The 27786-nt window shown below is 41.6% G+C and overlaps 1 protein-coding gene across 1 annotated transcript in view; it reads right to left on the bottom strand.

The window, feature by feature from the left end:
• The window catches only part of adamtsl3 (ADAMTS-like 3), a 740135-nt gene that overhangs the window by 687006 nt on the left and 25343 nt on the right, over window positions 1-27786 (bottom strand). The gene's annotated exons all lie outside the window — the stretch shown is intronic.

The following is a 27786-nucleotide window of genomic DNA, read 5'->3' on the forward strand; positions in this document are numbered from 1 at the left end:
AAGTTAGAAGTGGAAAGAGAAAAAGGTTGCAGTTACAGTTATAATTGCGAGAGACTCTGCATATGCTGTGAAGTTTGAACAACACACCCAAAATGCTGAGGAGCTCTGCAAGTTGGCCAACTTTTATGGAGGGGAATAAGCAGTTGACATTTTGGGTCAAAACCCTTTATCAGGGCTGGAAAGGTGAGAAATGTCTTGGAGGACGTGACTGAGGTCAGAGCCACAGCCAGTGTTGGAGGACCCTTCTGCCTTTGGCACAGACCTCGAACTCGAGTAGGCCGAGGCCTCTGCCATCTCCTGCACAGACCTCAGCTTCGTGGAGGCCGAGGCCTCTGCTGTCTCCAGCTCAGACCTCAGCATCTGTCACCTCCTAACCACGGACTCAGCTGTCTCCAGCTCCATTTCTGACCTTGGCCCCGCTACCTCCAGCTCTGGCTTCGACGTCAGCTTCAACCTTTGCCACCTCCACCTCCAGGCAGAGACCTTTCTCACTGCCACTGAGCCCTACTGCTCCTTCCATCACTGATCCCCATCATCTCTAATCTCTCAGGTTCCCCTCTAACTCTTTAATACTCTGAGCCCCCATCTTCCACCCACCCCTCTTTCACTGAATTCCCCAACCCTCCAGTGATCCCTCCAAACCTGCACCCACCCCTGACCCCAGGTCCAACACCCCATCACCTCATACTTTTCCCTAAGGCACACCATTCTGCCCTCAACAAGCTTTGCCCCCCCCCTCTCCATTCATGTCACCAAACTCATCTCTTGTTGCCTCCATCTCCAGGCTTACCTCTTTGGCAAGAATCCAGCCACAGTCCCCCATCTTCAACCCTCCTCTTCTTCTTGGACAGTGTGCTCTGGCCTTTTGCACACTGGATTTTTTTCATCTCTAACTGCTGATGAGACATCAACCATCTTTCACCTTTCCTCTCACCTATTCTAACTTCACCGTTTCTAAACATACTGCCGTCCACTCTCTCTGCGCCATCTATATCTCCTATTTGCTGCCATCTACATCATAGCTCCCGTATCCCACACTGCTCGTTTCTACCTCCTATCCAAGATCCTCAAACCTACTGGGAAATCTATCCCCTCTGAACCCATGTTCACACACCTCAACTCCATTTTGTCCTTCTTGCTTCAGTCCCTTCCTAACTACATCTGTGACACTTCACATCCTCCCCATCACTTCTTATCCCTGCAACTGACCCAAGTGCTACACCTGCCCATACACCGACCTTCTCGCCTCCTTTCAGGGCTCCAGGCAGTCCTTTCAGGTGAGGCAACACTTCACCAGCTAATCTGCTGCAGTCTATTGTGTCCATTGCTCCTGATATGACCCACCCCCCCCCCCACAACATTGAGCACCTCCAATCTATCCGCCACAATCAGGAAGTCTGGTGGCCAAACATTTCAATTCCCATTCCCGTTCAATGGGATCCTCTCGTGCCAAGATGAGGCCACCCCCAGAGGAGCAACACATCGTATTCCATCTGGGTAGCCTCCAACCTGATGGCAAGAACTTCAATTTTTCCCTTCGGGTTAAAAATATTTCCCCCCCCCCTCCCCTTTTCTTCTGTTTCCCACTCTGGTCCCTTACCTCTTCTCACCTGCCCATTACTTCCCCGGGACTCCCCTTTTTCCCATTCTCCTATGGAGCACTCTACTCTCCTACCAGATTCCATCTTCTCCAGCCCTTGGCCTTTCCCAGTTACCTGGCTTCACATATCACCTTCCAGCTAGCCTCCTTCCCCTCCTCCGCCTTTTTATTCAGGTATCTTACCCCTTCCTTCTCAGTCCCGAAGAAGGGTCTCCGTCCAAAATGTCAATTATTTATACATTTCCATGGATGCTGTCTGATCTGCTAAGTTCCTCCAGCAGAGGAACTGTGCGTGTTGCTTTGGATGTCCAGCATCTGTAGATTTTGTGAAAATATCTTACAGTTCCCTGCCCTGGATCATCATATTTTCACTATGGGTTTCCAATCCCTCTTCATTTCATCCCCCACCAGGAAGGCTTTAAAGCTCTGTACTTCTTCCTCGACAAAGGATCTTCTTACCAGTTAGTCCACAACCACAGTTCTCCATCCAGCAGAACTGGTCCTTATCCTCAACAATTTCTCTTTCAATTCTTCTCCAAACTAGCCATGGCCAAATCATGTGGGTGTCAGCTCTGCCTGCCTTTTCATTGGCTACATGGAACATTGTACCTACACTGGTTAACACTCCCCAACTCTAATGCTACATTGACAACCACATTGGTGCTCCTTCCTGCATCCATGTGAGCTCAACAATTTCATCAACTTTGCATCCAAATTCCACCCCGCCCTCAAATTTAACTGACGTAACTCTGAAAGTTCTCCCCTTTCTCAGCCACTGAAGATCAACTCTCCACTGACCTCTTTTCCAAATCTACTGACTCTCACTGCTATCTTTTCACCCTGTCGCTTGTAAAAATGGTACTGATTTCTCTCAGTTCCTCCGGCTCCACTTCATCTCTTGTCAGGATAAGCCTTTCCATTCTAGAACATCTAAGAAGTTCTTTTTTGCTCCCCCCCCCAAAAAGAACAAGGATTCCCTTCCATCACCAACGAAGTGGCCCCACATCTCCTCCATTTTTCACACATCTGCCCTCACCCATAACAGGGACAGGGTTCCCTTATCCTTACCGACCACCCCATCAGCCTCCATATCCAAGCACATCATTCTCCATAAATTCCACCATCTCCAACAGGAGACAACCGTTAAGCATGTTTCCCTCCAATCGCCTGAGGGGTCACTGTCTACGTGACTCCCTTGTCCACTCATCCCTTCCCACTGATCTCCCTCCTGACACTTATCCCTGCAAGTGTGACAAGTACTACTCCAGCCCCTACACCTCCTCCCTCACCAATATTCATGGTCCCAAACCGTCCTTCCAGTGAAGTGGCACTGCATCTCTACATCGGTGAGACCCAACATAGATTGGGGGACTTCTTTGTTAAGCACCTCACTTTGACCACTGCAAAGGCAGGATCCAGTGGCTACTCATTTGAATTCGACTTCCCAATCCCACTCTGGCATGACTGTCCTTGGCTTCCTCAACTGATATGATGATGCCTAACTCAGGTTGGAGAAGCAATGCCTCAATCTGTCTGGATAGCCTCCAACCTGAAGACATGAATTTCTTCAACTTACATTAATTTCTCCCTCTCTCCCTCCTTTTTTTTCATTTTCCATTCCTTATTCTGCTTAACCTCATCAACTCCCTCTGGTTCCCCATCCTTGTCCCCTTTCTTCTATGGTTCACTGTCTTCTCCTATTAAATTCCCTCTTCTTCAGCCCTTTACTTCTTCCACCTATCACGTCCCAGCTTCTTACTTCATCGCCCCCTTCCGTCACCTACCCAGTTTCCACCACCACCTCCCAGCTTGTACTTTTTCTCCTCCCCCTACCATCTTATTCTGGCTTTTTCGCCCTCCCATTCTAATCCTAATGAACTGGCTCAGCCTGAAACATTGACTGTTTATTCCCCTCCACTGATGCTGCCTGACTTGCAGAGTTCCTCCAGCATTTTGTGCGTATTGCAGCAATTATAATTTTGTCACTCTTGCCAGAGAAATTCAACACATAATATTGTCAGCCCACATTGAATGGTAGCAACAGAATTACTCTTTCTTTGCTGGACAGTTTTAGAAATTTATTATTCTTTATAGAACAAAAGGAGAACTTAGGTTTGATCACATTGACTGTTTATTGAATTTATTCTCCAGCTAAATATTTGCAGATAAACTGCAAGTTTCAGTAGGCAGTGATGAATCATGAGAAAACACACCAAACACGGACTGCCTGAATTATTAATGAACGTATTTTTATTGAGAGTTTACAATTCTGTCAACAGTGCTCTTCATCTTGCTCGGCCTCCAGCTATTGTAAGGTAACTGCCTTTACACGGGACATGTGCATTCACAATTACAATATGTCTTCAACAAGTGAAAATATTTAAGGTGCTCCAATACCAATGCAATATTAACACAAATAAGAAAAATAGTTTACATTAACCAGCAGAGTCCAATTAGAGCAAATGACTTGCTCCTGTTCTGGTTTTCATGATCAGTTGCAAAAGCACCAAGTCTATCAATGCAAGCAGGAGAACCTAGTCTTTGAGCACTCAAATGATTGATAGGAAACCGGATATTGGCACATTTAGTTCTTCATAAGGCTGTTCAGCTCTTTTGCGAGATGACAGGTTACAGAAAGCTGCCTCTGTCCCCAAGAAAGGTGCATGCAAATTATAGCCAATATATCTATAGCAAAGTAGGTAAATAGGCAGGAGTCCAGCTCTCTTACATTCTTCTAAACTTAAGCAGCAAAAGTTATGAGTGGCTAGTGGTTATGACAACTTAATTTGAAATTCCTAAGACACAAAATCCAGCCCATGCGAAAAAAAACATGGAAAAACAGTAAATTTGACAAAATTGAAACCAGAAGCTATGCAATCAGAATTATGTGTGAAAAACTCAAATTATCAATGGATTACTGCAGGAAAGTTATTTGTGAACCTGCTGAGGAACTTCTGCTCTCCTTGAAACAGCATTGTCTGCATTCCCAGTGAACAATCCAGCATAATGATGCAATCCAGCAAAGTAAAGACTTCTGAATAAAGTTCGAGACCTTATATTAAAACTTGTCTTGGGCATAATGAACTGTCAGCAAACTCCTTGTCACCTGCCTCCTTAATCAGAATTGTAACAGAGAATACACTGACCTTTACATTATTAAGCTAAATCTGCATTCATAAACGTATCTTTTAGCCTCCTGTATTTTTAATATCACATTCATGGACCATGTTATTTACTTTTGTGCATTTTAAACAACAGTTCAATGCTTATTTTTACTGCCATACAAAAAGATCAATTTCATGCATAAGAAATAGACTTCTTAATGGCAAGAGTGCAATTGCAGCAATAGAACTTTTGTCTAAATTCTTCTCCCTTCCACATAAGCAACCAATTTCTGATGAGAATTCCCAGAGTACACTCAGTGGTTTTGCATTTAAGCTCATTTCAAAATTGGCAGCAAGCTCTCATACTCAAGGCCAAAACCCATTGAGAGTTTGAAACAACTGGACAATTGAACGATGAAAACTTTGGAAACATATATGTGCTATTGAAGGCAATTCACATGTTGCAGGGTTTTCCTTGTAAAAAGAAACAAATGCAAAATCTTCTTCACTAACCTGGCAAAACAAATGCTGCATTTACAAGTTTACTTTCTCATGGCAGTTGATTGATAAATGTAAAATCTACAGAGATAATATACAATAGATGGATTGCTTTATCTAGGGCCTACACTAAATCTACAAATGACAATTCCCTTGTTATATTTTTCTGAACAATGACTTTTAAAAATTCCTCATCTGTAATGACCAGAGCAACCTTCCTTCAAACAAATTGCAGTAGTCAATTACTTCTGTTCCTGTTCTTTTTGTATGTCTACAGTCAGGGTTTATTAACATGTGGATTTCGGGCCAAGTGAATGAAGCCTGTTAGCTACATTGCCCCAAAGCTAGTAAAGTTTGCTCCTGAAACATTTAAGTGATAAAATTTCTAGTGAAACTATATTGAATTAGATAGGTTTATACTGCATTGAATCATTATTATGACTTGCAAGACCATATTTCAGTGACAAATGTGCATGAAAATGAAATAGTTATTACACAATGAAATTTAAAAATTTCAGAATGCACAGTAGATAAGGTTTGCACTTTCGATGCTTTTGTTATAAACAAGAACCGCTGGAGCTTTTCCGGAGTTTAGTGTTTTAAATAGATGACTTTGTTGGAAAATGAAATTTGTGGAAAGGGGAATGAAACAGTGTAGTGTGACTAATCAATTTTATAAATGTTTTCTCACCTTTTCACACATACAAGTTAACTCTGTATGTATCTTGCAGGATGACTGGATCCCCAAAATTCTGTTAGAGTTTAGTCCAGACTGCAGAAATCTTCAACATTGGTTCCTTTCTTCTGAACTAAGGGATATAGCTTCAAGAATCCCGGGAGAGATTTGGGATGGAGAAGAGGAAGAATTGTTTTTCCTCAAGTAGAGATTCTATGGAATTCTCTGCCCAGGGAATCAGCTGGAGCGACCTCACTAAATATTTAATATACAGTTAATTTTTTGCACACATGGATAATTAAGGGTTATGGGGAAAAGGCATGGATATGGAGATGTATGCATGGACTGATCAGGCTTGAATGGCAGAGCAGGCTCAACGGATCACAAGGCATACTCCTGCTCTGATCGTTCATGTTCCCCAGTCAAAGTCAATTCCCTTGACACCTCACTCAAGATTCACGAGAAAGCCAGGACACATGCTGGGTGGAAGATTTTCTTGGCCACGTATACCAAATACGCTTACATAGTTTGTTTTCCAAAACTGGCTCCAGCATACGTAAGAGAAATTTGTAGGCCTTAATGTCAGCAGCTTTTGTGATAGTGGAACTGCTTTGGCATTAGAGTTCCATTGAAAATTCATTGAGCTTGACCTTGTAAGGAGCTTTTACATTCTCACCTAGGTTTCCTCTTGGTGCTCCAGTTTCCTCCCACAGTCCCAAGATGACCTGGTTGGAAGGCATTGCAAATTGTCCTATGATTAGGCTAGGGTTAAATCGAGGATTGCTGGGCAGCGTGATTCATTGGGCCGAAAAGTCAGGATCTCTAAATAAATAAAATGCTGCTTGATACGCTGTGTATCTCCAACATTTTGTTTTTATTTCAGATCAGCATCTACTTGCAAGTCTCTCTGCTATCTACAGACTCTCTGGAGAACCTCAGGAATGGGAATCCTAGCTGGAGAGATGAGGAACAACGCTTCATGTGACAAACAATACCAGGACAAATATCTTAAAATGCATTTGTGTTGATTTGTATTAAACCACCACAGTAGCATAGCAGTTTGTGTGACGCTATTGCAGCTCCTCCAATTCCAAGACATCTGTACATCCTCCCCATGGAGTGCATCTGTTTTCCCTGGGTGTTCCAGTTTCCTCCCACAGTCCAAAGACATACCGGTTAGTTGGTTAATTGGTCACTGTAAATTATCCCGTGATTAGGCTGGGGTTAAACCAGGGTTGCTGGTCGTCGTGGCTTGAAAGGCAGTATCTCAATAAATTAATTAAACAAAATGTTGGCAATAAATTAATTAAACAGAATGTCGGCAATAAAATACAATACATTCTCACAGAGACAAAGTATATACATGTTTAAACTCCAATAGCCAGAGACCATTTCCTGCCTTTGCATCTCCTGAATTATTCATGAATCTTGGATTTTCAGAATGATGGCAAGTGTTTACACCCACCACCTCATCCCCAACCGTAACACAAAATGATGGCTCAGATCCCCAAAGGATCTCCCAGCAAAATTAAAGTCATCAAAAATTCTGACATTAGCAGCCTAAAAATCTCAGGTGTGATGCCATGGCAAGAGCACAATTCCCTCTCATCAAAAAGTATATTTGAACCAAAAGAGTTTGCAGGTAGACACACACACACACACAATGAACTACAATTCTAGATGCACGCAAAACAGAATTTAGATTCATGCTTCAAAAACAGAAATGCTAATACAGGATTTTAATTCTTCCCTGTAAATCAAGTGTTTTGTACACTGCATGAAAGAATCTAAAGTAAATATGCTATTGTAAAAAAAGGTTTTCTGCAAACACAAACTTAGACCAAAGCGATGCCAAAACATGAGGCCCAAAAATTGTTTTCAGATGCTCCTGCAGAAAGATTAGAAGAATGGAGACCAGCTTCTGTATATAAAGACATCAGCCGTTCCTGGTCCTTGATGAGCCCAAGACACCTTCTGGCAGGTGGATACCTTTCGAACATTACTTGGTTCATTCGCACCAATTTCAATATTACCCAGTCCTCTAATGACAACTTCAATGCCCCCCTCCCACCACACACCAATCACATCTTCCAAAAGAGATAGCAGGAGGCCATTTGGCCCAGCGTCTGCTCCACCATTCAGCCATGGCTAGTTTTCTTTGAGCTCCATTCTGCAGTCTTCTCCACATAACCCTCAATCCTTGCACAATCAAGAATTTATCCCACTCAATGTTGGCCCTCCCCTTAATCTCACCTGTCTATGACGACTCAACATGTCAGTCTGCCCCCAACCACACAAAGCTGGCCCACCCTATCTCTACTACGGCAAGAGATTTTCTGTGCACTTCACATCTTGGTCATGGATCAAATTAGCACAGGGCCTCACTAAGGGTACTGCACGTTGCAGAGTCTATGCCAAATATCAACCACCCACTTAGATGAATCTGGCACAAATCCCATTTTACTTTCCCCAAATTCCCATCAACTGTTCCCAGACTTTAGCAGTCACCTACACTTCAGGCAATCTATAGTGGCCAACTGGCATCCCAATCCAAACATTTTGTGTATGGAAGGAAAAAAAAATCACACATCCTTGGTGACAACATGCAAACTCCACAAAAAACTCAGTCAGAAGTCATATTGAATATAGACACTGCCACAGTGCCACCTTCCAGATGTATTAAATCAATTATCGCTAGCAGGATGTTCACCAAAAACCTGGGCATCTGAGGGAGGTTTAAGGACAAAATAATGTTTAAGTTACCATTTTAGGACAAAGGAATATCCAGGGCAATTGAATCAAGTCCTAACTTATTAATCTTGGTCAGACCTGCCTCATAGCGAGACAAGATCCAGGAAAACATTACAGGAGGAAGTGGACCAAGACCTTGATCAAAGTGGTAGTGTTGGCTAGCAGACAATTTCCATTGCAAACTTACAGGACAGAATCCCAAATCACGTACATTTACAAACTATCTTGGGATTTGCATGGGGTATCGGCAGCTCAGGGGCTCTGAAAGGAACTTCAGGATGATAGTGCAATTGTTAAGCTTGACTATGGAGTAGCAGTTTAATTCCAACCTCTGGTGCCACCCATATGGTGTTTTCACATTCTCCAGCAAGCTTCATTTTCTTCCCACATCCCAAGGTTGAGCTGGTAGGCTAACTAGCCTCCATAAATTACCCTTAACAAAGGTTAATGAAAAGAAGAATTGAAGGGGAGGGGGTGGTCATGAGCATGAATAAATTGCTAGGTTGCAGGGAAACACGGGGAAAATGGAACTGATGTGATTATACCTTTAGGAGCTGGCGTGGGCTGAATGAGCTTCTTGTGTCATTACAAAATGTCAGATTTGACAAATAGTTTTCCAGCTCCCAAAACTAAGTGTTAATCAAATTATATACAAATAACATTTCCAGATTCAAAGGATCTCAAACGATTTCTCTCATTCCGCATATCATTTGAAGCTTTCATTGGTATGTTCAACTTCTTGTTTTGTACCTTTAAGCCTAAATTTTAAACGTGGCCAGTAGGTTTTGGACCAGCGCCACATATTCCTATTTGGTTCAGGAAAGCATTCTAAATCAGTACACAATATAACTTAAACAAGTCACTGCACAGAAATACTTCTGAAACTATTTTCTCACCCCTGACATTAATCATTGAGCGGTCAAGATAAATTTTGCACGTAAACTGTCACTATTACCAATGTACTCCTTAGCATGATTCCCTCAAATTATTAAAAACTTGAAAGTTATAAACCCATTCTCTATACTGGTACCAGAATTGTATATAGAGCATAAATACAAAGATTTTCTATCCAAACATTAACATTTAAAATGTCATGTAGTATTAGCCTGAAGCACACAAGCATTTCAAGTTCTTTCTGTAACTACCCGTATCTCTCTTACAAAGAACAGCAGCTGTTAAAACACGTTTGCACACTTCTAATTATTTTAAATAATAGTTGTGAGTATAATCAAGCACATACACACGTATTAAGTAGCTGTATGGTGGTTCCATCTCGAATCTTCGAAAAATAATAAAATTTTGACATAGTTCACAAATCATTTTGATTTTCACATACTTTAAAGTACAATGACACTTGGCATTTTCCAGCAATTAAAATATTTGCTGAGACAAGTAGCGAAATGAAATTACAATCTAAATATCTGATATAAAAATCATTATTTTCTGATTAAATTGGGAAAAGAGCTCCACTATCTTTGTTAACAACTTTAACCCAAAAAACTAACCCAGCTTCAGCGACTAGGTTTGATCCTGACCTTGTGCTATGTCGCATTTGCATGCCTTCCTGTAAATGAACTATTTTGTCCCAGGTGCTCTGGTTTCAACCCACATGCAAAGAATGTGCTGGTTGGCAGTTTCCCTTTACCCTTTCAAATCTTTCCCAAACTCTGTAAAACTTAAAACCAACCTGTTTTGTTCTGTAACATAAAAACAATTGAAATAAAGAAATTTGGAGAGTCTGGAATGGGAGTCTAACGTTTATACATAAAGCAAGGCGCAGTGACATAATGATATTTGCATTTACCCATTTGTCAACATGGGACAGTGAGCAAGTTTGTAAATCTGGCAGGAGCAAAGTACGTTGGGAATGGTGAGAGTGGATGGAGTGCCTTGGGAGGGCTGTGGGACAGGTGGCAGAGAACAAATTGCCAGGGGACATGGTCTGGGGGGATGGGGGGGTTGGTGTGGGTGCAAAGAAACCCAAACCTGAGACATCAGGAAAGGTGATTTGACTCCAAGCAATTGGTTTATTAATCATTACAGAATTTCAATTTCCTCTCCCTTTCCCAACCCCTATCTCACTCAGTCCACAATGGAGACCCACATCAGAATCAGGTTTATCATCACTCACATATAACCATATAACAATTACAGCACAGAAACAGGCCATCTCGGCCCTTCTAGTCCGTGCCAAACCTATGTCATGAAATTTGTGTTTTTCTTTTACAGCAGCAGCAGTAAATTGCAATACATAAAATTACCACAGCACAGTACAAAAGTCTTAGGTTAATTTTTGTCTTCTGCATTTGTGTGTCAGTAGAAAAAGGACAATTTTAGATTTCCAAACATGTTTTCCAAAAAATTTAATATTACAGAGAATTTTTTGTATTAAGGAAGTATCATATTAAGTAATAGACCGCTTTTCAAATCGAAGCTTGATTACTTTGTAGGTACATAGCCCAGTGCATGATTAAACAAAGATAACAAACAGGGTGCTAATGATCAATGACATGAGTTGAGTGAACTAAACCAGTGGTCCCCAACCACCAGGCCGTGGCCCGGTAGCACAGGCTTTGCAGCCCGGTGGTTGGGGACCACTGATCTAAACTGATTAACTGAAACTGAAATGGATGTAGGAGGAATCAAACTGGGCAAAGGACAACCTAACTAAAAAGTGAGGGTGTGGCAGATGTGACAGTTTAACCTTCAAATCATCATTCTTACACCATGGCAAGAATGAACGTAGCAACAATATAGTCATCCTGAATCAGCAAGGTCTCTCCCAAGCAGAAATTTTGCAGCAGGCAGGAGTTTCAACAAGTGTTGTCCAAGCTCTTCTGAAGAGGCACAAAGATACGGGCAAGGTTGAGAACCAGAAACAGTGGTCGGCAACAGAAACTGAGTGCAGCAGTTGAGGGATACATCAAACTGACGTCCCTTCTAAATCAGAAGGAGTCCATCACAGCTTTAGGCTCGGAACTCAGAAAAAACACTGGAACCCAAGTGCGTCCTCTACAGTCCAGAGAAGTCTTGTCAGAAGTGGTCTTCATGGAAGTGTTGCTGCCAAAAGCCATTCCTCCAAAGTGGAATCAAAGGCAAGAGACTCACCAAAGCACAAAAACACAAGAACTGGGGTGCAGAAGAATGGCAGCAAGTGCTCTGGACTGATGAGTCAAAATTTGATTTTTTTTCACTTATACAGCAGGCAGCTTGTCCATAGAAGCTACATGGAGAGCAGTACATGGATAAGAGTCTGCAGTCAACAATGAAGCATGCAGAGGTTCCTTTGCAGGTTTGCTGCTGCATTTCTACCAATGAAGATGATGATCTGGTCAGAATTAATGGAATCCTCAATGCTGAGAGTACAAGCAGATTTTTATCAATCATGCAATACCATCAAGAAGGTGTCTGATCAATCCCAGTTTCATTTTGCTGCAAGACAATGGCCCCAAACACACAGCCAAGGTCATAAAGAACTACCTTCAGTGAAAGGAAGGTAGACATTGTGGCCTCCACAGAACCCAGATCTCAACATCTTCAAAGCTGTCTGGGATTACCTGGAGAGACAGAGCAAGCAAGACAGCCAAAGTCTGTAGAACTGTGGTTATTTCTCCAAGATGCTTGCAACAACCTATCAGCCAATTTTATTTTCAAACTGCACAACCATATACCTAAGAGAATTAATACAGTTTTAAAGGCAAAGGATGATGACACCAAGTATTGATTTAAGTTTTTTTTAACATTTTACTGCTCCTTAAATATTTAGAAACTTGTCATTTCATTAGTTTAGAACAAATCTTCACTTTACAGATTTTTCCGACATGTGACCAAGACTTTTACACAGTAATGTGTATATATACTATCCTCTTCTTAGGTTGTCCATCGAAATCCGATGACGATGTCCACTCCTTTAACGGTGAGATCTTTGATGACTATACAGTCCTATCCTGGACCCACAAGCACTATGCAGGTGGGACATGTATATGTGGTAGTGGTGGCGGTGATGGCAACCATGGCTGTATTTCTCCTGGCTCTCTTCTGGTTGTTCTTTCCATCTCCAGAATATGAACCCCATCCCTACAAAGCTATTGCCATATACTATATACATATACACATACACACACACACACACACAAACAGTATTACTACATAATACAACAACTATATAAACATTCACAGCACAGTAAATTTTAAAGGCCAACTCAGAACTCTTGCCTTTCACTGTGGTACGGGAACTGACCAACTTTTCCAAATCTGATCACTCTTTCCCTTCATCCTCCAGCACCAAAAAGAATCCATTCCCTAAGATCTCTTTCCCCCCTCTGCAGGCAACTCTGCTCGCTGAGCTTTGGCCCCTCCCTCCCCGACACTATGTAGGCACCACGGCCCCGCCTCCCCAGGGACGCCAATCTCTTCTGGCAACTCAGCCCTTGTTATGTCCTCACTTGTCTACACTAACACTGTATCTGTACCTGCCTCAAAATCAAAGCTCCACGATACAATCTCCACTTTACCAAAAGTTTTAGCCGCACTTAAACATCGAAGTGACACTTCATCCAGCACACTAGTCTCCACCCCCCTCAGCACGCATGCATTGCTCTCTGCCACCTTTGCAGCTGCACACCATCGCTGGAAAGCAGCTGCCATCATCCCAACCATATTTTATTTAAGCAGAGTGGTCACCAGCATCCACAAATTCAATCCCGGACAAGCCCCCACAAATGTAACACCCAAGCTATCTGTCCATCCGCCAAACTGTGTGTCCCGTTTGCATGGATGCTGTGAAATGCACACTGATACAACCCATACACACAATATTATACCACACAGCATGTAAGTTTACACTTTGTAAATCTTACTAGAACTAGATAATTAATAGCGATACAATATAAAAAGAAAAGAAAAGGCACCAAAACTTATCAGAGTTCAATCTATTCATGCACAACCATTGGAGCTCAATTATCGAAGTCTTTGGTCCACTATTTTATTTTCTCCAACATCCTCGACCCGCCGCCTGGGACCAACCTCAGTGGTCGACCAGAGCACATCCAGCACATCCTTCCTCTTCGGTTCTCCTCCCGAAAAACCACACACTCACTCCAGGTTCCCACACGTACAGACAGAACAACATCGCTACCATTGGTTAGTTGCTCCGTTATCAATAATTATAACCCAAACATTCCAACTAAACAGAGCATTACCTCATCAGTTACCCACAAAGAAGCCATTTTATATATGCAGTTAACTGTTAACATACAGTTAATAATCTGAGAACCCTACATTGGGAACACTTCTGGCCACTTTGTAACTGCATTCACTGCTACCAAGAAATTTGTGCCCAATGAATGGCCAGCAAAATCTGCACAAATCCTCTGCTAAGGCAATGCCGGCCAGTCCTACGGAAAGAGATAATGCTCCTGGCATCTTCTGGATGTGTTGGCATTCCAAACAGTGTATGGCAAGCTGCTCGATCTGCTGATCTATCCCAGGTGACCAGACAAAGCTTCAAGCCAACGCTTTCATTTTGACCATGCCTACTCTATCCTGGATAATGTACCCCCGGCAGACTGCAGCTTGTGCAGCTTCAGAGCTGTGTGTCAGACATGTCTATAAGCAGCACTGGGGCCCCCACTATGGACTGTATTGGCTCCCTTCTTGTTTACCCTGTATACTTTGGACTTTAGATACAACACCGAGTCATGTCATTTGCAGGAATTTTCTGACTCAGCAATAGTTGAGTGTGTAAACGGAGGATGAGAGGATGAAATCAGGGCCCTGGTGGAGGACTTTGTCAAATGGTGTAAGTTGAATCACCTCCAGCTTAATATTAGTAAGACAAAGGAGACAGTGATGGTCTTTGGGAAGACTAAGCCTGCATTGATTCCTGTTACTATTGGTGGTGAGGACGTGGATGTGGTGGGTACCTACAAGTTCCCGGGGGTGCACCTGGATAACAGACTTGAGTGGAGCACCAACACAGAGGCCGTGTACAAGAAGGGTAGAGTTGCCTCTACTTCCTAGGGAGACTGCAGTCCTTTGGAGTATGCAGGCCTCTCCTTCACATTTTCTGCGAGTACACTGTCACCAGTATAATCTTCTATTTGGTGGTGTGCTGGGGTAATGGCATCAACATGGGTAATGCCAACAGGCTCAACAAACAGACTAGAAAGTCTGGCTCCATTATAGAAGCCAAACTGGGCACACTGGAGGCTATCGTAGAACAAAGGATCCTACAGAAGATTCTAGCAATTCTGGACAATGTTTCTCACCTTCTGCATGCCACCTTGGCTAAACAGAGAAGTACTTTTAGTAATAGACTAAAAAAACTGTTCTGTTCCAAAGAGCACTATATGAGGTAATTCTTATCATCGGCCATTAGGTTCTATAATGAGTAACAACCTGGCATTCAACATCAGTAAGACAAAAGAGCTGATTGTGGATTTCAGGAAGGTAAGTCGAAGGAACACATACCAATCCTCATAGAGGGATCAGAAGTGGAGAGAGTGAGCAGCTTTAAGTTCCTGGGTGTCAAGATCTCTGAGGATCTAACCTGGTCCCAACATATTGATGTAGTTATAAAGAAGGCAAGACAGCGACGATACTTCAATAGGAGTTTGAAGAGGTTTGGCATGTCAACAAACACACTCAAAAACTTCCACACATGTACCATGGAGAGCATTCTGACAGGCTGCATCACTGTCTGGTATGGAGGGGCTACTGCACAGGACCAAAATAAGCAGCAGAAGATTGTAAATCAAGTCAGCTCCATCTTGGGTACTAGCCTACAAAGTACCCAGGACATCTTCAAGGGGCGGTGTCTCAGAAAGGCAGCATCCATTATTAAGTACCTCCAGCACCCAGGGCATGTCCTTTTCTCTCTGTTACCATCAGGTAGGAGGTACAGAAGCCTAAAGGCACACACTCAGCAATTCAGGAACAGCTTCTTCCCCTCTGCCATCCGATTCCTAAACGGACATTGAATCTTTGGACACGACCTCACTTTTTCAAAAATATTTCTGTTTTTTGCACATTTTTTTAATCTCTTCAACATACGTAACTGATTTACTTGTTTATTTATTACTTTTTCTCTCTGCTAGATTAGGTACTGCATTGAACTGCTGTTGCTAAGTTAACAGATTTCACATCACATGCTGATGACAAGCCCATCACAAGCCCATCTCTATATTCATGCTGCTGCTGTTTGTGGAATGCACTTTTGTAGATTGAAAATGGACACTAGTGGGTGATAATCAGTAACAAGGGCAAACCCTCTCCCATACAAGTAGTGGTTGAAACGTGTTCCACTCCAAACCAGACCCAAGACCTTTCTGATAATGTCATTTTTCTCTGGAAATGTGATGCAAAGGCTATGGGGCATTCACTTCCATCACTCATAACATGTGGCATCACTACACCTATACCATGAGACATGGCATCGCAGGTAAGCTTCGCTGGACAATGTGGATCATAACATGAGAGTACAGTGTTTGATGTCACCATTTCTTTTACCTTATCGAAAGCTACTTCACACTGCTTTGTCCATAGCCAATTTTTCCCAATCCGTAGGAATGAGCTCAAGGGGTAGAGTACAGTGGCCAGGTTTGGCAGGAACCTGTTAAAGTAATTAACAAACCCTAAAAAAGACTGCAATTCTGACATATACTTTGGTCTTAGGGCATCTGCCACTGCTTGAATTTTCTCAGAGCACTTGTGTAATGTTTGTGCATCAATAGTGTGACCACTGTAAGATCGTGCTCTGAGCCATCCTCTAAGGTTTTTAACACTGTCTTGAGAGCTTGGAGACATTCCTTGTCGTACTCCTGGTATCAATAATGTGATCCAGGTAACACTGAGTGCCTGGGCAGCCATCATCCATAGCTTTCTACCAGAGTGCAAGCGCAGATGCTATTCCAAAAATAAGCCTATTATAGCGATAAAGCCCTTTGTAAGTGGTGATGTTGAAAAGCACTTTGGACTCTTAACATCCAATATTCAGTGGCATTTAAAATGATTGACACTGAAGCAAATAATTTCAAAACATTAAAATAGTTCAAAGCATAAATGTTGATAAAACGTTTTGCCTTAAAAAGAAACAAAGTTAACACTTCCCATGCCTCCCAAATCTCAATCCCGCTATTCGGACTGAAATCAACAGGATCTTGAATCCTGTGCCAGGATTGGCCCACTGCAACTGAGTAGCCAGTGCTGGGGAGCTCCAGTTTGACCAGCACCTGCTCTTGAATGACCTGGGATTGCCAGAAATTCCTGGCTTTACTCATAAGTATAATCTCTACAACACAAAAATCAATAAGCACTTTCACAATACAGTTTAAATGAGAAAAAAAACATGGAAGAGAAACACACTCAAAATGCAGGAGGAACTCAGGTCAGGCAGCATCTATGGAAATGACTAAACAGTCAACGTTTAGGGCCCAGGTCTTTCTTCTGGACTGAAAAGGAAGGAGGAAAATGCCAGAATAAAAAGCTGGGGTGGGAGGGGAAGGAGGACTGCTAGAAAGTGATTCGTGAAGCCAGTTGAGTGGGAAAGGTCAAGAACTGGAGAGGAAGGAATCTGGTAAGAGAGGAATGTCGATCATAGGAGAAAGGAGGAGGGAACCCAGAGCAAGTGATAAGTAGGTGAGAACAAGTAGGTTAGAAGAGGTAAAAGACCAGAGTGGGAAACAGAAGGAGGAGGAGAGGGGGAGGCAAAAATACTTTTTTTTTAAACCAGTAAGATTTTTTTTTAAACCAGGGAGAGAAATTTGTCTTTTTTGTTAATTCTTTTCACAACATGAGTAAACTAGTTAAATCAATATTCTAATTTGAATAACATATCATAAATTCTTAAAGAATATTCTCGGTAAGAAGTGGAGTGTTTTTTAAATTAAGTCAATCAAGTTTCTATACTGGTTACATACAAGGTTTTTTCTTAAAAGAGTTTTACAATAGCAAGAAAGACTTCAGCATAAACTCAAGTTTATTGTGACTGAAGTACTTTTGGAAGGGCAGCAACCACTATGATGTTGCAATTCCGTTCCAACTAAGAAACTTTCCAGTCCAGATGAGGGTCCTGACTAAAAATGTCAACTGTCCATTTCCCTCCACAGATGCTGCCTGCCCACTGAGCTTTGCCAGCTTTTAAATTTTGTTCCTGATTCCAGCACCTGTGGTCTCTTGTGTCGCCAAGAAACTTTTGATCCTTGTTTCTGCTTTTGAGGATTTCCATCCATCTAGTAATTCATTTACTATAAATCAAACAGAGAGCAGATGCTGGAAATCTGAAATAAAGACAGCAAATACAGCTAATACTCAGTTGGTCCAGCCGTATCTGTGGAAAGAGAAACGGAGTTGATGCTTCAGGTCAAAGACCCTTCATCAAATTTTTTTTTTCCAAAGGAGACAAAAGCAGCTTATATAAAGTCTACGCAACACACAAAAAAAAAATTGCTGGAGGAACTCAGCAGGCCAAGCAACATCAATACAACAAAGTAAACAATCAACATTTCGAGCCGAGACTTTTCATCAGGACACCAGCTTCGTCATTCCTCCAGTATTTTGTGTGTGTTGGTTGGATTTCCAACATCTGCAGATTTCTCTTGTATATAAAGTCCATGGAGTGTGGGACGGTGGTCAGCTATTCAAGAGTAAAATCTGATTACCATGGCAATAAACCGTAAGTAAGGTTACCTGGTCCATCAATAACACGAGAAAATCTGCAAATGCTGAAAATCCAAAGCGACACACACAAAATGCTGGAGGAACTCAGCAGGTCAAGCAGCATCAATGGAAATAAGAGTGACCAGTCAGCATTTCAAGCCGAGACCCTTCCTCCGTGAATGGTTACAACTAGAGGGCAAGAACAAGCTAGACAAAAGAAAGTGGGCGTTGTGAAATGGCAAACGAGAGGCAAGCCCAGCAACTCATACCAGGCACCTCTGAGCACAGGGGAAAGCAAAACAAGCTGAGCAGATGGATGACTGATACAGATTGAGAAATCAAGTTACACATAAGTGTAGGACTCAATAGATTCCAGAAAGCTGCAATGAGCCAAGACTGAAAATGAGCTATGTTCAACTTTGCTTTGAGCCTCACTGTGGATTACACAGGAGGCCACAGACCAATAGGTCAAAATAGGAGTGTAGGAACAATTAAAGTGCAGCCACTGGGAAGATCCTGATTGAATTCAGGTTTAATACAAACTTTCCAGCTTCCCTGCATTTAGTTTCTCCGAAGTAGATGACACCACATTGTTAATTGGTAGTAGTAGATCAACTAAATCACTCCTTCATTGAGAAAACCTTTCTATCCCCGGATGATAGGGAGGGAAGAGGTGGAAAGATGGAAAATGGTTTCAAGGGAAAGCATAGTAAGGAGGGAAGGTAGTTATTGACAATGGAAAAGTGGACCAGAAAGAGTGGAACCACCCTCACAAAATGGTTGAAGAGGTGAAAGAAGATGTTTCCAGTGGCAAATTTGAAGGTGTGAACATAAATGAAAATGGAGGCTGCTGAGTGGAAGCTGAGGAACAGAGGTATTCTATCCTAATGGAAAGGTGGTGTGAGGAGAAATGGAAGAGACAAGGTCAAGTAATGTGAACAATTGTAGAGAGAAAACTTGTTCAGAACAGAAGTCAACATTTCAGAAACACCTATACTGTAAGTCTACACCTATACAGGAGCAACTAGGGTAGATATAGTCAAGATAATTTGATTAATTCATTATCACAATATTAATCAAAAGCTTTTTAAAATGCCACCTGAAATTGGTACATCCTCTTGTGAAAGTCATAGACAAAACAATTGAGAGAAAAACGCAGATGCTAGAGCAATAGTTCTCAAGTGGCTTTCATAGGTGCCACAAGGTAAAAAAACAAGAAACTGGGGGCTACAGGAGTTTCTGAATGGACAATATATTTACTGTTTCATTGAAATATTTCTAAAATATATAAATAATAAAAATAAATGAATATATGCAACTTAATTGGAACCATGAATGAAATTAATGGGAAAGACAATACAAATGAGGCAGCAAAATTGTGTGTATGTATATGTGGTACATGCTTGTTGGACCAGAAAGGCCTATCACTGTTCTACGTCTCTAAATAATATAAATACATTTGTTAAAGGAAAATTTTTACCATACACAGTGCAGCAGGTTGAGGAGGAAATTCACCACAATCTTTCAAAGGGTTGGCCAATATGAGCTGGAATTGCCAGTGAGTTTCTCTTCCCAAGGATGAATTTTAAGAATGTGCACGGCAAAGTCAGCCATGTCTGTATGGAAGTAGATGACAAGGAAGCTCTTGGTGAGTGCAGAGACTGCAATTCATTACGAGCACAATGCGCTGGAAAATTCAAAGCAGATCTGCAGGACCAGTTAATCATTCACACCTGCGAACTGACGACAGAACATATCTCCGACAGCTTCAAATGCAGTAGCGACTGGAGGCACTCACAAGGGGTCTTAGAAATTTACTGTTTTGTCAAAAAATGAAAAAAATTACTCTCAATTTCATCAACCTCTCCATCTATGCCCTCGGGCAACTGGAAAGCAAAGAAAGTCCTGCCACTTAGCACTGTGCTCTGTCTGATTATGGCAGCACATCATCCCTCTCATCACTATCAAAGCAGAGTATTAATCACCATGAGGCACAAATGGAGCTCACCTAACCACATTAAAGCTACAGTGTTGTGAAAACATAGAGCTTACACCTTTCCCAGTGCAAACTGCTAATACACCAGCCTCCCCACAGGATCCACCTATTCCAATTCATGTTGGAGTCATGTAACCCAGGCCATTCAGACCAACATGAAAAAGCATCCGTACTAACCCCAACCAAAGGCATTCTTGTCATCACCCAGCTCAACACTAACCACTCATCCCAGTCAGAAGTCATAGCTTCAAGTACCAATGCAAGACTACAGCACCAACATCTCTGCTGGCATTAGAGTGTGATGCTGAAGCAATGCAACAGATGTCCATTTTTGCAAAAATATTAAACCAATATCCTTCCTCTATACTCAACTGAACCCAAAACATAAGTTGTCAAAGGAAAGTCCCGTTTTTACGGCATCACACAGGAACCTGCTAACAGCTTCTCTCAATTGGCCTACACAGAGAAGTGGGAAGCTTTTAAAAGCTGAAACGTAGCGATTTCAGGAGCTGCATGTTCCTTTTAGAGAACTCTGGGTTGATGAGGTGATCTTCAGCCTCAGGTAGCACAAGTCAGATTTGGGCAACTGGGATCAGTCGAGTTGTTTAGAGTTACACAAGATATAGAAATCCACTGGAGGATGAAATTATGAAGCCAAAAAAGTGGGGTGGGAGGGGAATTAAATATCCCTGTCAGATATGACAAAGGAGTATCCTAAAAATTAGGAGCAAAGGGGTAGCTAGGGCAAGGGCCCTTTAAGGATCAGAATCGTGTCAAGTGACAGAAGATGGGCAAGGTCCTCACATGAAGGATATGGAAGTTAAGAAGTTTAAGGTGTGAGGGGAAAGATATAATATAGACCTAAGGGATAAGATTTTCCACACAGAGGATGGTACGTATCTGAAAAATACTGCCATAGTGGGGGTTCAGGCAGCTTTTGTTAACAATGCTTAAAAGCTATTTGGACAAATAAAAACAAGAGGGATATGGGCCAAATGCATGCAAATGAGATTGGCACAGATAGCCATCCTGATTGGCAAGGATAAGTTAGAACAAAGGGCCTGTTTCACTGCCATATAACTATGAATCCAAAAAAGAAGTTTATCCCAAATACACTAGTAGCTTATCCAGATTTTACAGGATAAATTCACACTTCCAAGCATCACTGACTTCAGGGTGGCCACTTTAACACAATGACCCCAAGCTGCTACAAACTGTTTTCGGTAGCTTTGTCATCGACACTCCAATCCTGGAAATATCATGGACTTCAGCAAAGAATATCATATTCTGATTATTCTCCATCACTAAATGTGGGGAACCATCTCCCAAACAGCCCAAGGCTCCATTCATTTTAAAACAGTGGAATGGCAGATGCCCCCCCCAACAAAGGGAAGGAGCAGGGAGCCCGCATTTTTGCCCACTCTTTTCCCCTCAAAACAACATAACTGAGTCATCTCATTACTGTTGGTGTGAGACTGATAATCGCAAATTTGTTGCCATGCTTCTAACATTGGCAACTACAGTCACATTTTGTTTTGCTAGCTGCGAAATACTGTGAGAGATTTAAAAAATAATGATGGACATGAAGATCAAGCTGCATCTCTGGGAAGAGAAGATTTCTGACCCTTTATCAGAACTGAGTATTTCATGAATTCGAGTCTTTCTTCCACTCCACTCATCTGCAGCAAACTTCACCAAGCTGCCTGCATCCACACTCAAGGATATTCAATGCTCACTACTATTTCAGTTACAACTATGTCAAGGTTTCGATCAGTTATTATAATGCACTCCAAAATCTTCAACATTTGCTTTCAAATTATTCTCCTCCTTTAACTACTGTACGGCTTTCAGTCTCCGAGCTAATCATATTCCCTTTTGCTTAATATTCAGTGCTTCAGTTGACTTCTTATTTTCCAGTTATTCCCCAAGAGCATTGATTTGGGAGAAATCCAACTCATGCTCCAAAAAAAAATTGCAGACTACATCGGTGAAAGTACAACCTTTGGTAGGATCAAAGTCAATCAATATTAGTCACAATAAAGAACTAGTCCTTCTGGCAATCTGGTTGTCAGATAAGTCAAGCCCCACCCATCAAACAGGCCAAAAGTCTCAACCTTAACCACTTGGCTTAGCCAGCTGTCAAAGTTGATGGCACAACTGTAAACACTTTGTATGTGAAACAGCCCAGAAGCGAGAGAAGCACGTTACCCATTTGTAGCCATCAAGGTCAATGTTGAAAAACTGATTTCTTGGATGGAAGTGAGGACAATCTCCACAGCTGAATCAATTGCACGATCATGCCAATTCTTGACAAAAGTTTCCGACTGGAACTGCCAACATTCGTTGGTTTGAATGACTGCAGGCCTCAGACTTCCCTGAATGTGCCATGAACTGGGTTCAGCCTAGACTTGGTCAGCTGGGGCGTATCTGTCAGTTTGCTCTTACACTGGACTTCACATGGAGTCTCACTGGAGATTCCCAGCACTGCACAGAGCACTTTGCCTCTCGAATCTCGGGCTATGTCAGAGCTGGCAAAGGTTCTGGAAACTCACTGATTTCAACGGGGATTGAAAACCCATACATGAGGAGGCTTTGGTGGGGGTGTGGGGTTAATTAAATTATTTTGACTTTATGTAATGCTTTTAATCATGCGTGTATACTTGTCCATCCTTATTTATTAAAAACCATTAAAATGACTTACAGATTTCCTGGCTGGCAAAGGTCCACACTTCAGTGCTTCTCAATCTTTCCCAGTTGTCACAGATATATGCAGGGCCAAAGCTTGCCTTTTCCTACCTAAAGACCACAGATGACTGGCAGGGAGCTATGGTCCAATGAACTGGGCCCTTTACTTCCAGCACAGACAAGCATAGGTACATCAGAATTCTGAGGCAGAAATTCCTGGTAGAGTGTTTGGCCCAGTTTGATCTAATCCTGGGAAACGCTGGAGAATTAAGTGATTCACCACACCAAGGGAGCTGAAACCTAATGATGATATAACCAACAAGCTGTTGAGTTTGGATGAGAAAATGGTATAGAGGGATAAGATATGAATAAGGAACACAAGTCTAGGGAATGAGCAGCTGGATGAACCAGGTTAGAACACAATGTAGCTTACAGGCCATGTTGTAATCGGAGTTGGGTCACTGTTGCGTTGTGAAGCAACTCAGGGAGAAATGACTGGAATTTGAAACAGGCAGGAGTTCTTGAAACGCCGCTAGACCTCCTATCCCCAGCAGCATGTGTTCAACTTGAACAAACCTGCATTAAAGCAGTGAATACAGGAGGGGATATGACAATTAGAATAACTTAATTTGATTTTGTGTCCATTCTCATTTCCAGAAAAGTCACTTCCTTTTCGGAATCGGCAGTTATCACATCTGCTAATTCTACCCTATTAAAGAATTCCTTGAATTTATTCCAAAAATCTTGTGCATACAAACACAACCTCACTGTTGATCACAATAGTTTGGGGTTTGTTCCAATTTTGTGTCAGCTTTCAAAAGACAACATTTTCCAGTCCCAGCGATGAATCAGTGAGACTGCGGTGCAGCTGAGTTAGCACTTGCCAACATTTTCCTACACCAAACTCAGGGGATCCACCAAAGCTGAACTTAACCAGTACAGTCATACACCCAGGTGGGCATGGAAGAAAGAGCTTGCCAAAGGGCAGGATGGGAATTTATACAACTGATCAGTTCTTGAGAGAGCTGTAAACAATGTTCAAAGATCATCCAATGAAAAATAAATTAACACAGGGAACTTAATGGTATGCTACACTAATTTTCTGTTTTAAACTGGATGTAGCTCGAAAAATGGCAAAATAAATGTAGAAGGAACAAGACAAATTATGGAATTCGAAGATGGTAGTATCAGGGACAGCTCGGAATTTCACCACAGTTATTCTCCACATAAAAACATACTGTAGCAGTTGAAAAGAGGTGATTTCAACATCTGACTTGTTGCCAATACAACTTTAAAATGGTACGACTTAAAGCAGTGGTTCCCAAACTTTCTTTTTGGGTTACCACCCCCCGGCACCCAAATCACATCTCACTCACACCCTTCTCCTTTTCTGGCCATGACATTAAAACTATAAGGAATTTTGATTTACAATGTACAGTGAAAGAAAATAGGAACTACAAATTCAAAGCAGTCACAAATAACTGCAAAAAAATTATTCTATAAAGCTACAAATATTTCTACATTTACTGCAAAAATTATTTTCATCAACAATTTTAGACCAAACATCAGTAGTCTATTCACTACTTCATTGCTTTTTCACTTTTCAATGAGATGGCTGGGGATATCAGCTTCTCAACAGCAGGATGACTGTCACACAGGAGTCTCAAATCCCCACATTCAATAATTTGCAGTCTGTTTCATTGGTTTGAAAGAAGTTGGGCAACTGCACTGGAACTGAACTTAATTAAATATGATGTTGGGAAAGCAATAAAGAACACGCTGACTGTTACGAATGAGGAGCAACTCTGATGGGCAGAAGGGTACAGAATCACCAATGCCTCCCCCCCTTTTTGAGAATCGCAAAATCGCTATTATTTCGGGTCTGATACCCAGGAAATGAGAGAGATACACAGCATGTCAGTATTGAGAGAGAGAGACAATGCAGGGATACACAAAGGTGGAATGTCTCCTATTGACAAAGAGAGAGATTACTGCTATTGTCTCTTGGAGATGGAATTGTGTATTGAGTACTGTTCTATTCATTGAAACCCCTCAGGGGGACAACCAGAGTGGTCTGGTTGAGGGATTGCATCATCCAAACCTGAATGACATCTGAGACCCCATGAGTGCAGATAAAAGCAGGGTCTAGGGGACACCCCTCAGACGCACCAGGAGAGACGCTACGAGACCGGTGGGGGTTTGTGTGTGTGTCCACCCTTGCCTGGGTGACGAGTCCTCCATGGAACGGTCTAGCTAAAGGACGGAGACGGATCAAGATCGTAAAAGGAAAGTCGGCAAGTTAATAGCTGTTATTCTCTCTCTCTCTTTCTCTCTCTCCAACAATTGCAACACCACGAACAACAATGTCTGCAGCCTGTATGAACTGAACGAAACTTTATATTTCCATCGGACAATTCATTATCCCCTAGACAACGAAAGAGCTCATTTCTTATTGATTATTATTATACCCGCACTTTTAGGTTTAGTATTGATGACGTATATTATCTGTATATTTGCATTGATATTATTTTTCTGTATTTTTACTAATAAATACTGTTAAAAATAATATCATCAGACATCAATGAATACTCCTATCTTAGCTGGTAAGACACCCAGTTACGGGGTTCGTCACACTGACCTTCCTCCATAGTGCAGGATAGCTTTCAGAGAATCCTTTCTACAGCCAAAAGCCATAATATGATTTTTTTGAAACTCAGCCTCAGCTCAATCATTTGTAGGGAGATCAGGTCTTCCTGCATTCTTCCTGTTAATTCCTCTTTAAAAGCATTCAGGAATTGGTTTATTACCCAATCTGGAATTTGGATCGAGAGAAGATCCTGAAATCTCTCTTGACATGTCGTTATGCAGCTCACCCAGGTGGGCACAGTGTACTTGAAGATCATCATCTGGTATTCTTACTTTCTCTTCCAACTCAGAGGATCAAAAATTTGAAAAAAAATACAGGTGGCCCCCCGCTTTTCGAAGAGGATTTTCGCTTTTACGAAAAAAAGACGCCCGCTTTATACATGTGCTTACCTCAAGAAAGACTACAATGACCCCGAAACCTTGTGCGGGCAGTCGTTTGCACATGCGTGTACGCGCCTGCTGATTTTTTTCTCCAAATCAATTTTGGGTTGCTGCCTTCCCGAGTTTGATAAGTGAAACTACACTGTACCTACTATACTTCTACTTTATATAGGGTGTAAATTTATTATATCATTCCTGCTTTTACTATATGTTAGTGCTATTTTAGGTTTTATGTGTTATTTGCTTTGATTTGGTAGGGTATTTTTTTGGGTCTGGAAACACTCAAAAAATGTTCCCATATAAATTAATGGTAATTGCTTCTTCGCTTTACGACATTTCGGATTACAAACCGTTTCATAGGAACGCTCTACCTTCGGATTGCAGGGGAAACCTGTATCACAATGGCTAATGTTGCGCTTATATAGGGTTAACATGGACAGAAAGTTGAAGGCAATTGATTTGACTTTGATAAGATTCATATTATTTCTTTGCAACTGAAGATTGATTTCATTAAATTTTGAGAATAAATCTGAGAAATAAGCAATGTCATGCCTAATATTCTGGAGTTGATTACTAAATGAAGCATTTGAGTCTTCAAAGAATTTTTCCAGTTTCAAAAAACTGCATAAAAGTACCTCAGGCAGTTTACTTTTGAGAGCCTCCTGGTGAGTATACAGTAGCAATCATTCAAACTGTTCATCATTCTCAATGCAAAGTTCTTGAAATAGTCAGGAATTGACACCAGGGGACTTGATTTTATTTACTGCTGTTACAATAGTAAACAATGATTTGTGTATTTGATCACCTGGGGTTTTTTGCCTATGAATTACACAGTAAATGGTAAATATGTTAGGTGCAGCTTTTTTTAAGAAAATAATAATTCCACAGTGGCATTGTCATTGAATGTTGGTGAACAGAATGTCTCTCTTTGAAAAGCTGCTCAGCAACCCAAAATATTGACTTCCCCTTCATAGCTTTTTTTAGTCCCTTTGCAAATAACAACACTCAAACCAAGCTTTCATCTTTTTTGAAGCAAAGGTAACCAAGCAGCAAAGATTCATTGCCTGGCAAAGCTGAATTATCCATCTGGAGGGCAAATTCTGTTGCCCCAAGTATGTTGCACAATCAGCCTTCCACATTCTCAGACATTTCATCCATCCTCTTTGAACAGAATTGTCACTGAGTAGAATCACCTTAACTATTTGCCCTACTGACTCACTATACTCAGTTCTCCCTCACTGCTGGCAGAATCAGTTCTTCTCCGATTGAATATTGCTTTTCAGATTTAGCACTGAGCAACACATGTTGTATGAAGCACGCAAACCATCACTGTCTTGTGGAGTGTTGGAAAACGTGTTTCGAAATGTGTTCCTTTTCTAAAAGTTTTCACAAAGTGACTGAAAATAACTGAAGATCTTGTTCACTTTATCAGACTGTAGTCTCCTCAAATGAACTGACTTTACTACTTACGTCCTTCATATACACGAGGAGCAAAAATCTTTACGTTACATCTCTGTCTAAATGTGCAATGATAGTAACTTAAAATAAATATTTTGTATTATGTACAACAGGATAGACAATATAACACAGAAATACAGTTGTGTCAGCATAAATTAAGTAGTCTGATGGCCTGGTGGAAGAAGCTGCCCCGGAGTATGTTGGTCCTGGCTTTTATGCTGCAGTACTGTTACCCGGATGGTAGCAGCTGGAACAGTTTGTAGTTGGGGTGACTCGGGTCTCCTATAATCCTTCAGGCCCTTTTTTCACACCTGTCTTTGTAAATATCCTGAAT

This window comes from Hypanus sabinus, chromosome 28 (assembly GCF_030144855.1).
Source record: "Hypanus sabinus isolate sHypSab1 chromosome 28, sHypSab1.hap1, whole genome shotgun sequence".
Classification (NCBI taxonomy): Eukaryota; Metazoa; Chordata; class Chondrichthyes; order Myliobatiformes; family Dasyatidae; genus Hypanus; species Hypanus sabinus.